Source organism: Anabrus simplex, chromosome X (genome assembly GCF_040414725.1).
Source record: "Anabrus simplex isolate iqAnaSimp1 chromosome X, ASM4041472v1, whole genome shotgun sequence".
Lineage (NCBI taxonomy): Eukaryota > Metazoa > Arthropoda > Insecta > Orthoptera > Tettigoniidae > Anabrus > Anabrus simplex.
In genome coordinates, this window is record NC_090279.1 from 123,104,001 (window position 1) to 123,117,648 (window position 13,648).

Consider the following 13,648-nt stretch of genomic DNA (forward strand, 5'->3'; position numbering starts at 1 on the left):
GTAACTGTCCACTCTGCTCTGGCCCAGTCTCCTGCATAACGGTGTAATGGAACACCATCCTTTCCGGCGAGGGCTGTGGTGCCTACCCATCTTGGAGCATTATCACTATATTTGGTCTGTGGCGACCATCACCATGGCTACCCCTCTCAAGGTAGCGGGAGAGATGTATCTGAGAGTGCTTGGGGATCCGGGCGACCCCACCAGGCAACAGGTTGCGGCGGCTGCTCTTGCCGTCAAAACTTGAACTGTATATCTTGTACTGGTACAGTTGAAAGAAGACTTCAAGACTTGTTTTTAACGTAATTTCTTAAAAATGAACTTTTTCAAGAAAATTTCTGTCTGTAAAATACAACTTGGTATATTTTCTTCTAACAAGTAAAATGTCAAACTTTAACTGTGAGGAGAGACTTTAAGGGAGGGAAGGTCTATACTGCAAGGTTCACCCGCCCCGTTCATTTAAATGAAGCGCCTTGAAGAATGCCATCTGATATATGAATGTCGCAACTACTAGCGCAAGAAGTTTGGACTTTTATCTACAGATGTCTCTACACAAAATCTTATGTTATGAACTCTAGTTGAAGAGGAACTATTGAAATCTTAAAGTAATTTTTATTTTTAGGTTTTCTAAACTCAGTTGATTATGCTTTGTTTTTGGTGTGTTCCAGTTTTCAACACTTCTGTCTCTGTCCACTAATTTCAAATATCGACCAATATAATTTTTTTATATTTTCTTTTTAGCCAATAGGATCCGTCTTGTACCTTTTTGATTATCTAATAAAATTTGGAGGTGTATTGGGCCTTACCCCAGAGCTTTTTAGAACCTTCCTCTCGGGTATAAAATCTAGTACCTTTTCGAGCTACCTTGCCTTATTGATCGTCCAGTCTACTGAGTTTAAGTTGATAGGGGAGGCGTGGGCGTCTCGCCCTTCCTATCTTTCCTAATGTAACACTAAATTTTCAGTCTTCTCAAATGTAAATTTCTACTTCAAATGTAAATTTTAAATGAGCCGAAAAGCACTTGGTTAAAATTCGGGAATAGAGAGAGTGACACCTCTTGAGTTCCCTATCAACTTGACTTAGAGGTGACTATGACTTTGTAACCGTTTTCTGTCTGTAGCTTTCGTAACTTACATTTTCTCCATCTAGTCACCTCAGTAGTATAGGCTCAGCCTCTGTAACTTCGGGCAGAAGTACAAATAGGGTTTTGATACTTTTAGTGCAAATTTCAAGGAGTATAAGTGTCCGCCTCCGCATCATTTTGATTTTTGGGCCAGTAACTTTAATCTGTGATTTTTGTCTCCCACCAAGTTCCAGTAGAATGGGTATTCTCTACTCCTGTAAAATTGATGATTAATGTTAAGATGTTAGACTGTTGAATGTTTAAGACAGTGAATACGGTTTGAATTGTAAAATGTAGGTTGTGCCTCGAGAGGCCTGGAAAGTGTTAATTTTATTGGGCAAAGATACTCTGGTTGTAAATATAAAAGTTGCAGGTTGCCTTGAGAAGACAGTAAGGGTATAAGGTTCGGAGCGCAATCTCCTAGATAAGTTCATAGAGCATAGATGCTCTTTCTATTCTTGTAGAGGTGTTAGTGTAAATATTGAATGGAGCCTTTTGGATGGCGGTAACTTTGTAGAGCAAAAGGTGCTCTCGGATGATTGTACGTTGTGAGTACTCTGTAAATGAAATTGGGAGACCTGTCTCCTTGACTACTGAGTGGATGGAGCAACAGTGCTCAAGTAACATTTGTAAAATTGGGAGACCTGTCTCCTTGGCCATTGAGTGGATGGAGCAACAGTGCTCAAGTAACATTTGTAAAATAGGGAGACCTGTCTCCTTGACCACTGAGTGGATGGAGCAACAGTGCTCAAGTAACATTTGTAAAATTGGGAGACCTGTCTCCTTGACCACTGAGTGGATGGAGCAACAGTGCTCAAGTAACATTTGTAAAATTGGGAACTTTAAGCTAATATTTTTAATTAGCAATTTTGGTTGATTTTCTAGATATCTCGTATTTTGTGTCTGAGCTAACGAGCTAGTTCTGTACCTGAAATCTTGTTCCGTTGCTGAGCGACATGTTTTGTTAAAACTTAGCATAAAAACAGCCAAAAAATTAATATACCTCTAATTTTAAAGCTTTTAATTAATCTTTTGATTGTTATACATAGACCGATTCATGACCGCAGCTTCCTTCCCCTCTGTCCACCGTGATATCCAAGTAATAGAAATAAATAATAAAAAATACTTTTTCTATAACGCCCCTCACTTGATTAAATCACCCAAAAACAATCTAAAGAAGCATGATTTAAATGTAGAAGGGGAAATTTGTAGCTAGTCTCATACTGAAGAATTTTATAACAAAGATTCAACCATTATTCCCAGACTAGCCCCAAAATTAACAAAACAATGTATGTCACTTCGCTTCTTTTCACCAATGAATGTGTATTTAGCTGTTCAGGCTGTGCGCCATTCTGTTGCATGTGGCATAAAGGCGCGTGTTCAATTTAATTCACTACCACCCTCTGCGGCTGTTAGAGCTGATTTAATACAAATATGTGACAGACTATTTGAAATCTTCAGTTCCTCAAAACATAGTATCACTGGCCCTAAGCAGTATAGAAATAAACTTTGCAGTAATTCTAATCATTTAGAAAAATTGGCAGAAATTGAATATATCTATATCTATATTCATTGTGTTAAACAGAGGTGCTAATAGTAAACTCAACCCAATATGTATTCGAGGTTGGGTAGATAATATCACTGCTCTTAAGATTTTGCGGTCAGAATTGATGGAGCGATTAGATTTTCGATTTCTCTTCACTAGAAGACTGACAAAAGATAGTCTGGAAAATACATTTGCCATTGTCAGGGATAAAGAGGGCGATAATGTTGCTCCAGATGCATCTAAATTTCACAGTGCATTAAGAACTGTTAGACAAATAACTTAATATCCCCATCACATGATAGCAATTGTGAGCCTGATGCTGCAGTATTCCTAACCAAATACAAGGAGCAGTCGACAGCGAGCCGCTAGATAGTGGTAGTGGCTGCACTTTCGAGAGTAATTCTGCTATTATCACTATAACCTACTTGGTGTGGCCGTGTAATGTGTACAGAGGGCACTTCACATCGCACCATCTGAAAACAGGCCACGTGGTCGGTCCTAGAAACACTGGCTTGATCACCTTCAAGAAGACATGAGGGATGTTCATTTGGTTTTAAATGATACCCTTCATAGAATCAAGTGAAAATTGGCTTACAAAAGACGGCAGACGCTGCTCCATTGCGGGACAAGCGCTAAGACGATGATCATAGAATTCGTAGAATAGGTATTACTTGTCTATGAAGTGCTCTGTAACAATCAGGATGTAACAATACAGAAAAATGTACTGTACGTATCTGACGTTAACACGGAGTAATACGAGCTTGTGTCATGAGCACGAATATCTTACTTATAGAGTTGGCAAGTAATTCTATTACTTCTAACGACTACTTTCTCAGTAATATTTACTCGTAATTTACTTCTGAAAATAAAATTGTAATCCATATATTGTAGTAATCGATATACATCGCATCGAGAGCTTGGTAACTTTGGAGCCTGAGCACTCGTTCATTTACTCACAGCTTGTTGAGATTTAGGTAATCGTGGTGATTATTGTTCTAAGAGGAAGTGCAACTGGGCAACCATCCTCTATTAACACTAATCAGAGGGAAAATGGAGGAGAAGTGAAGATATCGGCAAAAGAGAGGGAGGACTCCCTAGGACTCGAGCACCTCAAACCGGGGAGGAGCTTAATACCAGACTCACCTATCGGAACCGTGGTCACCAAACGACATTCCAAGTTGACAGTCCTTGGTCCCCCTTAAGATCGTCTCATACTACAGGCAGGGAATACAGCCCCCACGTCGTGGAGAATAGAGCCGGAATAAACATGTGACAGTGAACGGGATAAGGCATTTGCACTCACCTATTTGAATAAGTTACCCTGGAAACTCGAAAGTGACGTTCTAATTTTGCTCGGGAGCTATCATTTTGAATGTCTGTTTAGTCTAACGCAGGAATGATAGCCACTTAATATCCTTATACTAAAAGCTACGAAACAGAATAATGTATTTCCCTCTGGCATACCCATGTGGAAAAACTCAGTGGTTCTCTTAAGACTCGCGTTCTACGATGATTGTAACTTTACTTATTACATTCAGAAGGTAATTTTTGCTCGGGTAACTAATTGAGCCCATTCACTTTTATTTTGCACTTCTCCCATCACAGCTTAGTTAGAGCATAACTAAAAAATGTTTCCACAGAGCTAGCGACCACATAACTGTCGGAAAAAAATGGGATCAAACCCCTCCTCAGCAGACTTGAATTTGATTTCTGTGGTTTCCAAATTCAGGCAAACTAAGGCCAGAGTAACTTCCTTCCCTATCTCATTGTCGCCGTAAGACCTGTCCATATCAGTTTGAGAAAATACTGGGGGAACATCAAATAGTGAACCTGCCACCTGGTGACTGCCCTAAATGCAGATCACTGGCGACTGACTGAAGGTTGCACCCGCCTTTTCCAATACCACGGTTATTCCTAAATGCATCAAGGAATCAAATGAGGCATTTCTTGAGGGAAGATCCACAAATGATTTGTTGGAAGTAAGAGTTAAAATTTTGATATTGAATTGCATAATATCGCATAGTGCAACTAGTGACCCACTCAAGCTTAATATGGGATCAATAGTTTCCCTGTAGAGACAGGCCTCTTATGTCATTGGCCGTTTTCCTCCTTTGCTTAGCTCAGTATCACAGCCGTCAGCTCCCTCCTTTCAACCTGTGTTATGTTCAAACCATTCTGCCATTTCAATGAAACTACGGCAGCATGACATTTAGCTCGGGTTCGATTCCAGGTACGTGGTTAAAAAGTCATATGCGGCTCCATTGGGAGGGGGGAGGGGCACCTGAAATTAGCTGCACTACTTCAGGGTGAGGACGCGAGTTTACTGAGCCAACGGATTTTCAAACCAAACATTCACTGCCAAAGGTATTTTTATCGTCATAGGTTAATTGAGATCATTAATTATTATTTTGATAAATACTATGTAATTAATATCAGAATATGGTTTATAATTCCAAGCCTGATTTTATACTCTGGTAAAATCGTATTTCAAGCACTGGGATACATGGATCATAAGTCTGCCTTATTCTCCGCTGACACAGCCACTTGCATCGCCTCTCACTTTCACTCCTGTTTAATAAGTAATTCAAATACTTCTGCAGGAATCAATGCAGGAACTACTGAAAACACAAATGTAGTGGTGAGGAGTGAAAACATGAAAATTATAAGATGACTGATGTGCTTGTCGTCTATGTGATGGGAAAATTACGTACACTACTTGAAGTTTCCCATCTGTGCGACGTCTGAAGGCCACCTACCTATGTGAGATCATGCAACATATTTCCTTGCCAGTGTCTTCAAGGGAAAAGTTTCTTGAGGTCACTTACCTGGATGATCTATGGTGCTGACTATCCACACTGTCTTCAGCCTGTAGAGCGGCTTCAACCACTTAATTGGACGATACCGTGCAAGTGTATTACTCTACTCAACTCTCAGTTAGAGAGAGTCATATGTTCTGCACCCCTCGAGAACAAAGGAGGCAGAGAGCTGCTAATTCAATCACAAGAAAGATGGGACTGGGGCCAACACTAACTCATATTTAACAGTTTTATTATCATGAAACAACTTATTTGCATTGGTACAAACCTTAGCACTGAATACCATTCGCTTCCAGGCAACGACACAACACAGAGTTCTTTGTTACCGGTAGGATCCCTCACTGTTGTAGCACTGAACCTCCTGAGAGGAGGAAGGGATCCTCCTCACCTCCAGGGCGCAGGTAAGGATCGTACTACCGATACAGGGAAAACACTAGATTACTGTTTTGTGTCCGAGTAACTTACTTGTTCAGTGAGCACTGCTCTAGGAAGCGTACCACCTCATAGTGCCTTCTCCCCTCCGTTTGGCAAGGGTCAGGTTTGTGCAACTATTAGTCTTAGCATTGAGGCTAGTGGGTTCTAGTGCGGTGAGGTACTTCATTACTTCAAGGTGACCTCCCTGAGAAGCTAGGTGTAATGGGGTGTAACCATAAATAATCTTTGCATTGAGACTAGTGGGGTCTAGTGTGATGAGGTACATCATTTCTTCGAGGTGACCTTCACGTGCAGCCACATGTAGTGTAGTGTAACCACGATTAGTCTTAGCATTGAGACTAGTGGGGTCTTGTGCGGTGAGGTACTTTGTTACTTCAAGGTGATCTCCCTGAGAATCCAGGTGTAATGGAGTGTAACCATCACTAGTCTTAATAATGAAACTAGTGGGGTCTACTGCGTTGAGATACTTCATTACTCCAAAGTGACCTTCCCGTGCAGCCACATGTAGTGTAGTGTTACCACTACTAGTCTTAACATTGAGGCTAGTGGGGTCTTGTGTGGTGAGGTACGTCACTATATCGAGGTGACTTTCACGTGCGGCCAGGTGCAGCGCGTGTAACTACCACTAGTCTTAACACTGAGACTAGAGGGTCTAGTGTAGTGAGGTACATCGTTATATCAAGGTGAGCCCACTGAGCAGCTTGTACAAGAGGTCAGTGCAGGGACTCCTACCGTCTTACTAATAAAAAGTCCTTATACAGTTGTTTAACTCTTGTATAGTTATACAGTGAATAAACCCTGTATACGCGTTTTACATTTTTCTTACTAATGAAGGTTGTATACGCATTGTATTACTACACAGCACGTATACACTCGTTCCAAGGCGTAGGAATCTCTTCCTGTAGTTCACTGGCGTTTTTCGCACGTTTACGGCCTTTGTGATCGCATCTGCTGGTTATCTACGAGCAAAACTTTCCGGAAAGTCGCGCAGTAGCATGGCATATCGAAAAGGCAGTGGCAACACAAAGTGAGACAGCTGGAATTTGGCTTATACTGATATGAACATTTCCTCAGCTTGCGTGTGTAATGAACACCAAAAAAACTGGAAAACTTAAGAAAAGATCAATAGCTCCTAACTGGGATAGTACGGAAAACGTAATTGAATAGGCGAGTTGAAAAGTGTACACCTTCCAAAATCCTTACTTTTCAGGAAAAAGGAAAATCTGTTTTGTAGCTAAAAGAAAGGTTTGATCAGAAAAGCTTCTATAAGGCATTTATACAAAATATGTCTGCGTATTCAGCTACAAAGTATGGAAATCATATTAAGTATGGTTTTCAAGTTATACCATTTTTTATGTCGAGCACTATGTCCCTTTTTATACTCAAATGTTTATTCAGAGGTTATGGAGGCTAGACATCTTCGTAAAGCAAAACACTTTAAAGAGACGGAATGACAATGAATGACTATAAAAGAAATGATGGTTGGGCGTATTTTTGTGTAATAATGTGTTACTGCTTAATGGACTTTTGAAATTGCGAGTTTATTACACATTATTGAGAGGAAAGCAAAGGATGCGAAGAAAGCACGTAAAGACAGTCCTCTCGACATCAATTTTCTCCTTTACTACCAGACCCTCCACAACATGCAGCTGTCCCCTTCTGCAGCATGGTTCAAATCAGTGCGCTTCACATTGATATATCCCTGATCAGCGGCCTAATATAGAATTTGCTGAAGGATTTCGTGACCTGGTTCGTACTGGACGAGCAGTGTCCGCCACCGTGGACCTTCCTCTCTGTTCCGCCACTCCTTCTCTCTCTGGAGAGGAAGTTTCTCTCTTACTTCGCACGCTAGCTCTCTCTTCTCAACAACCTTCTCTCCGTCCTTGCATGTTCTTTCGATTTCCTCCTCTCTATTCTAACATGTTCTCTCCAACTCCTCTTCTCTGTCCTTACGTGCTTTCTTCACATCCTTTGCTTTCTTCTCAAATGCCTCCTCCCTCTGTTCTATCATCATGTCCCTCGTTTCCAGCACTTCTTCCCATCCACTGGGGCTGTTCTCTGTCTCCTTAAGGGTGCTCTCTCGTTCTTCCACCACTCTGGTGTCATCTTTCAGCTGCAATTCCCTCATTTCCACATGTTCTGCCAGTGATCCATAGAGTGCCGCACAGAGCTCGCACCGAGGCTGGAACACTCAATGACACCACAAATTAACAGATAGTCCTAAGAGCCAAGTTACATGTGGTCAATTCTAGTGACACTGGCCACGATGAGAATTACCTGAAGGGAAATTGATTCAGTTACGAAGTGCTGCAGACATGGCAATCCTGTTACAATGTTCTAGAAACTTACTTCGTCAGCTGAGTGGCACTGTAGTCACATTGCCAAGAAAGAAAGAAAGAAAGAAAGAAAGAAAGAAAGAAAGAAAGAAAGAAAGAAAGAAAGAAAGAAAGAAAGAAAAAAATAATTGCACGCTAAAAGGATGATTTAAACATTGAATTTATTTTGTAACGTAGAGCCTCACCTGTTATTTTGAATACCAAACGTTTTATATTGAACTACCTGTATTTCTCAATGTTGACGGTTGAATGTTTACTTCTAGGTTTGTTACGACCTGTTAATTATGTATGATTTGAATTTTTGCAGATTTCTTTACTGTGAGAGTAAATGATATTCTTTACTTTTTAATTTTACTTTCAAAGTTATTAGATTTTTATTTACAAATTGAATATTCTGTCTTAGGTTTTTTTGATTGCTCACTTTGTCTAGGGAATAGTTAATCCTTTCAAATTAATAGCAACCTCGATTTCCTATTCAAATAAAGTTAAACATCTATGATTAATACCAGGCTCAGCTTGAGGTCCTTTATCCACTAATTACACGCTCGGAAGCTAAGAACCCATAACACCCCTTTTAGTCTTTTCTTACAGCAGTTGAGCCATACCCTCCCAATCTATCACTACATAAATCAGCGATCCAAGCAATACCTTAGTGAAATATTCATGGGGAACAATATTTGAGGCCCGGATCGTGTCGACTGGGCAAGGCACATACATAACCCTGAGCTGAAAACCCCCCCTTGTAATCAGGCAACAAGGGCAAGACTACATCTATTTGAAATAAAAGAAGAAATGGTTTAAACCAGGGCATTTTTTATTAAATAAATATGAGAGAGAAAAAATAAACCAAGAAAAGAAAATCACACAAAATAAATAGGGAAATTAATCGTAATACTGATGGACATACCTTGTTCTTTTTCACATAGTTGAAACATGGCGTGAAAACTCACTAATACTCTTCAAAAATATTGATACGTAATTTAAGATGCTCACTGCTCCTCGACACATCGCTATTACAATACCAGCAGCTTCCTTTCATCATAAACTATTCAACCAGGTCGCCCGTTTTACCAAGATTCAAATATCCAAGGCACTGCACCATATATCACATCAGGCAACTAACAATGCGAAAAGTACGCACAACAATAAGCAGTGCCGGAGAACAAAAGGCAGATAAGAATAACGACAGATGAGACTGAGCACAGCCTCCATGGACCAATCAAAGCCAAGACAAGACCCAAGAAATACAATAGGTACGCCCATGCGCAAATATGAAACCAACATGGCGGGTACTCAAGCTGAGCATCAGCCATGAATAATAAATAAATATAACTCTGCGCTGAAAACTAAACAAGGCGCAGAATTTGAAAGACAAATACAACAGGTCAATCGGCATATCAACCTTTCCTCTCCCACACATTCGAACTCACATGCATACCACATTCACGCACACACAATGAGGGTATCGGGAAAATAAAACACGAACGGCCGTTCAGATTTCGTAGTCAAATATTTGCGTGCGGCGTGCAATTACACATAAGGTCAGAATTGGACATTACTTTATTCACATCACTGGCATGTTGCGCCTTGTACAACCTGGATTGGTATCTCCTGCGGTCGAGACAAGGGGCACATCACGAGGATCACGCAGTGCACCAAATCATAACCACAGAGACCCTTTTTCAATTATAACAACAAGACCACAAATACATTCATTCAAAGCACATCGTATGACGGAGCGGAAAGATGTATGCCATCGACCGTAACATACGGGAATAAATCGTCACCAAATTTAAATATAAACCAACTATCACGTACCTGTAATTATCAATGGTAAAATCGAATAGCAGTTAGCGTGAAAGGTCCAGGCTTGAACACATTAAATGAATATTTAAAGCGTAAAAAGGCCACACCAAACATAGCGGCAGCCATTGTTAGTATCTGCCCCACATAGAACAGCAGAAGAACTCCACAGAGTAAAAATTATCGCTCAGCAAAACGAACGACCTCACAGATAAAAACATAGCGTGTGCTGCTCCCTACTGGACGTCATTAGACTGACACACAAAACTGAAGGAAGCTATTTACATAATTAAATGTCAAATCGTGGAACATGCTATAAGCATGGTTCAAATATCCAGCGGCACCGCCTTTTAAAATGCTCCGAAACTCGTTGATCAGACGAGTGGACGCATTTTAAAAGAGGTCCATAACTTAAAACTACGAGCGCGCGCCCACTTAACCTAGGTACTTATGAACTACTTATATCTACAATTATTTACGGACACATGAAATTTACAAGAACAGTCACCACATTATACATTTTAAATGAGAAAGTCTGCCTCATGGGAGGTCTGTATTAGCTTGTCACGTGCAACGCTGATTTACATCAGTCCATTATTACACTGTTCCATTCGCGCACTCAGGTTGAAATCTAGGCATTCAAAAGTCAAGGCGGTTGGGTATAATATTTCCATGCATTCAGGGATCTGGATGTGAATTCAGTTCAACTCCAGCAATTCGAACCACTTCCCTTTTTTTTCTATTTCCTTTCTTTCCTTTCTTTCATTTCCGTTCTCATTCATGAAACACGATTTTTACCTGAAAGAAAAGGCATGTTAGAAAACTGGGAATTCATTAAGGACAAGGTTAATATACACCACTACAGATACGTAAGATATGGAAATACACGAGGTCTACTGGCTTCTTTGATGGTAAGCCTTTACCATCGAGACGTGAGCCTTGCTCACCTTCTTACTTACTACATCTTCCAGTTCTACTGTCACAGGTCCTAGGAGTCTGGTTACCTTTTTAGGCCGAGACCATTTATAACATAATTTGGCCGTGACTTGATTTGCCGTTGAGCTCAATGGAAAAACTTTCACTACGACCAGGTCTCCAACTTCAAGCTTTACTCTCTTTCTGTTCCGATTGTACCTCTCAGCCACACGGTCTCGAGCCCTGGTTAACTGTGTCACTGCTTCCTTCCATTTGGCCTCTACGTCCATCGTCCTGGACGGTTTGGACAGATACCCAATATTCCACTTCAACTGCAGTGGGTCGACAAGATCCCTGCCTAGAAATAGAGCAACCGGGGCTTGCCGGTGCGACTCATGTACACTGCTGTTGAATGCTAAAACAAAGAAGTCAAGATTACAGTCCCAGCTGCGCTGGTCAGCGTTGTGAAAGGCCGTCAAACAAGCTTTGAGATTTCGATGGAACCTTTCAACGTGCGAGGGTTTGGGATAGTGAGGGCTTAAAAACACATGCTTGATTCCCCACCCAAAGCATAAGTGTCGGAGCTTACGACAGTTAAAGGTGGACGCATTGTCGGTCACTATCGTCTTAGGGGGTCCGTAAATTCCAAAAATGTGCCGGGATAGGAAATGCACAACGTTGTTCGAATTTATCTTGCGCACGGGAAATAGCCAAACAAATTTTGAAAATGCATCAACGACGGACAAGATCCCAACGTTGCCACTCTTGGACTTGGTGAGGGGGCCAAAATAGTCAATGAATAACCTTTCCCCGGGGCATGTCGCTATGTCAGCAGAATGGGGTCCAACGAGAGAAGACTGCGTTTGTTTAGCCCTCTGGCAAACATCGCAACTTCTTACATACTCCAAAACATCTCTCTTCAAGTTAGGCCAGAAGTAGTCGCGAGAGATTCGATTTAAAGTTTTATATTGACCTAAATGAGCGCCCAGATAGGAGTCGTGATAAAACTGAAGTAGCATGGGCCTCAATTTCAAGGGTACGTAAATTCTGTCACTACCATTTTTCCGACTTCGACGGGACAACAATCCTCTCTTAACACTATACGACTCGTCTTCAAGAGAGCCATCCGCGATTCGTTTCAACAACTCACGACACTCGGAGTCGTCCTTCTGGTGTTCGGAGATATCCGTGAAGGACCATGGGAAATTTTGCAAAATACTAATGGTGTTATCTTCTTCGGTTGGGACACGGTCTTCCTCAGGTTCGACCGCACTCTCCTTCACTCCCTCGAACATGCGCGACAAGCAGTCGGCTACAACATTGTCCTTTCCACGGACATGTACGACAGTAAATTTGTACGCAGATAATCGGAGAATCCATCTGGCGGTTCGACCAAGTCTTTTCACATTAGCGCTCATCCACGAGAGAGCTTGATTGTCCGTGTGGATGTAAAAATGGCGGTGCTCAAGATACGAGCGAAACTTTTCGACACCCAAAACTACTGCTAGGCATTCTTTTTCGTAAATGGAATACCTCAGTTCAGCTCCATGCAGTAGTTTACTGAAGTACGCGACGGGGACTAGCTTACCCTGCTCATCGGCTTGATTGAGCACCGCGGACACAGTGAGCTCGCTGGAGTCGCATTGCAAGATGAAATCGCGGGAAAAATCCGGACTATGCAATACAGGGGCTTCACAGAGTGCCTGTTTCAATTGTTCGAAGGCCTGGGTTTGATCATGGCTCCAGACAAAGCGACAACCTTTTCTTTTCAGCAGGTTTAAAGGGGGCGAAATCTGAGAGAAATTGTTAATGAACCGGCTGTAAAATCCTACCATATCAAGAAATCTTCGCACACCGCGAACGTTTTTGGGCGGGGGAAAATCTTTGATGCACTTAACCCGATCAGGGTTTACAGCGATTCCAGAGTCAGATACAACGTGGCCTAGAAAATTTAGCCGTTTGGTACAAAGAGAGACCTTCTTTGGGTTGATCGTGAAGCCGTGCTTGCGCAACCGACTGAGAACTTCGCGAAGATGGGCCAGGTGCTCGTCAAGGCTGGGCGAAAAGATCAGAAGATCGTCCAAAAAATTAAATACACGGGAAAATTTGAGGTCACCGAAAATTGAGTCCATCACGCGGCTAAGCGCTTGTCCTCCCACAGAAATGCCCATCGGGACTTTATTGAATTCGAACAATCCAAACGGAGTGGCGAAGGCAGTACAGGGGCGACTTTTAAGGTCCAAGGGGATCTGATAATATGCGGAATTGAAGTCAAATACAGTGAAGTACTTGGCGCCATGAAAATGCTGGAAGGCACTTTCGATGGTGGGTAATGGGAAGCTGTCGAAGACAATGTTCTTGTTGACCTTTCTGTAGTCTATCACGAATCTCAGTTTGCCGTCCTTTTTAGGGATTAGGAAGGCGGGACTACTAAAAGGGGACTTGGAGTGACTGATGACCTTCTTATCTAGCAGGTCGTTGACATATTCCCTCATAGCGGACAACTTCGGGGGCGAACAACTGAACGGAGGGGACCTCACAGGAGTGTCATCTTTGAGTTCGATGCAGGATGAAAAATTCTTAGCACACCCAAGCTTATCGGTCAAGACGTCGGAAAACTCCTCTAACAGGCAGTTCAACATGAGATTTTGGTTTTCGCTGAGCTCACATGAGGCAT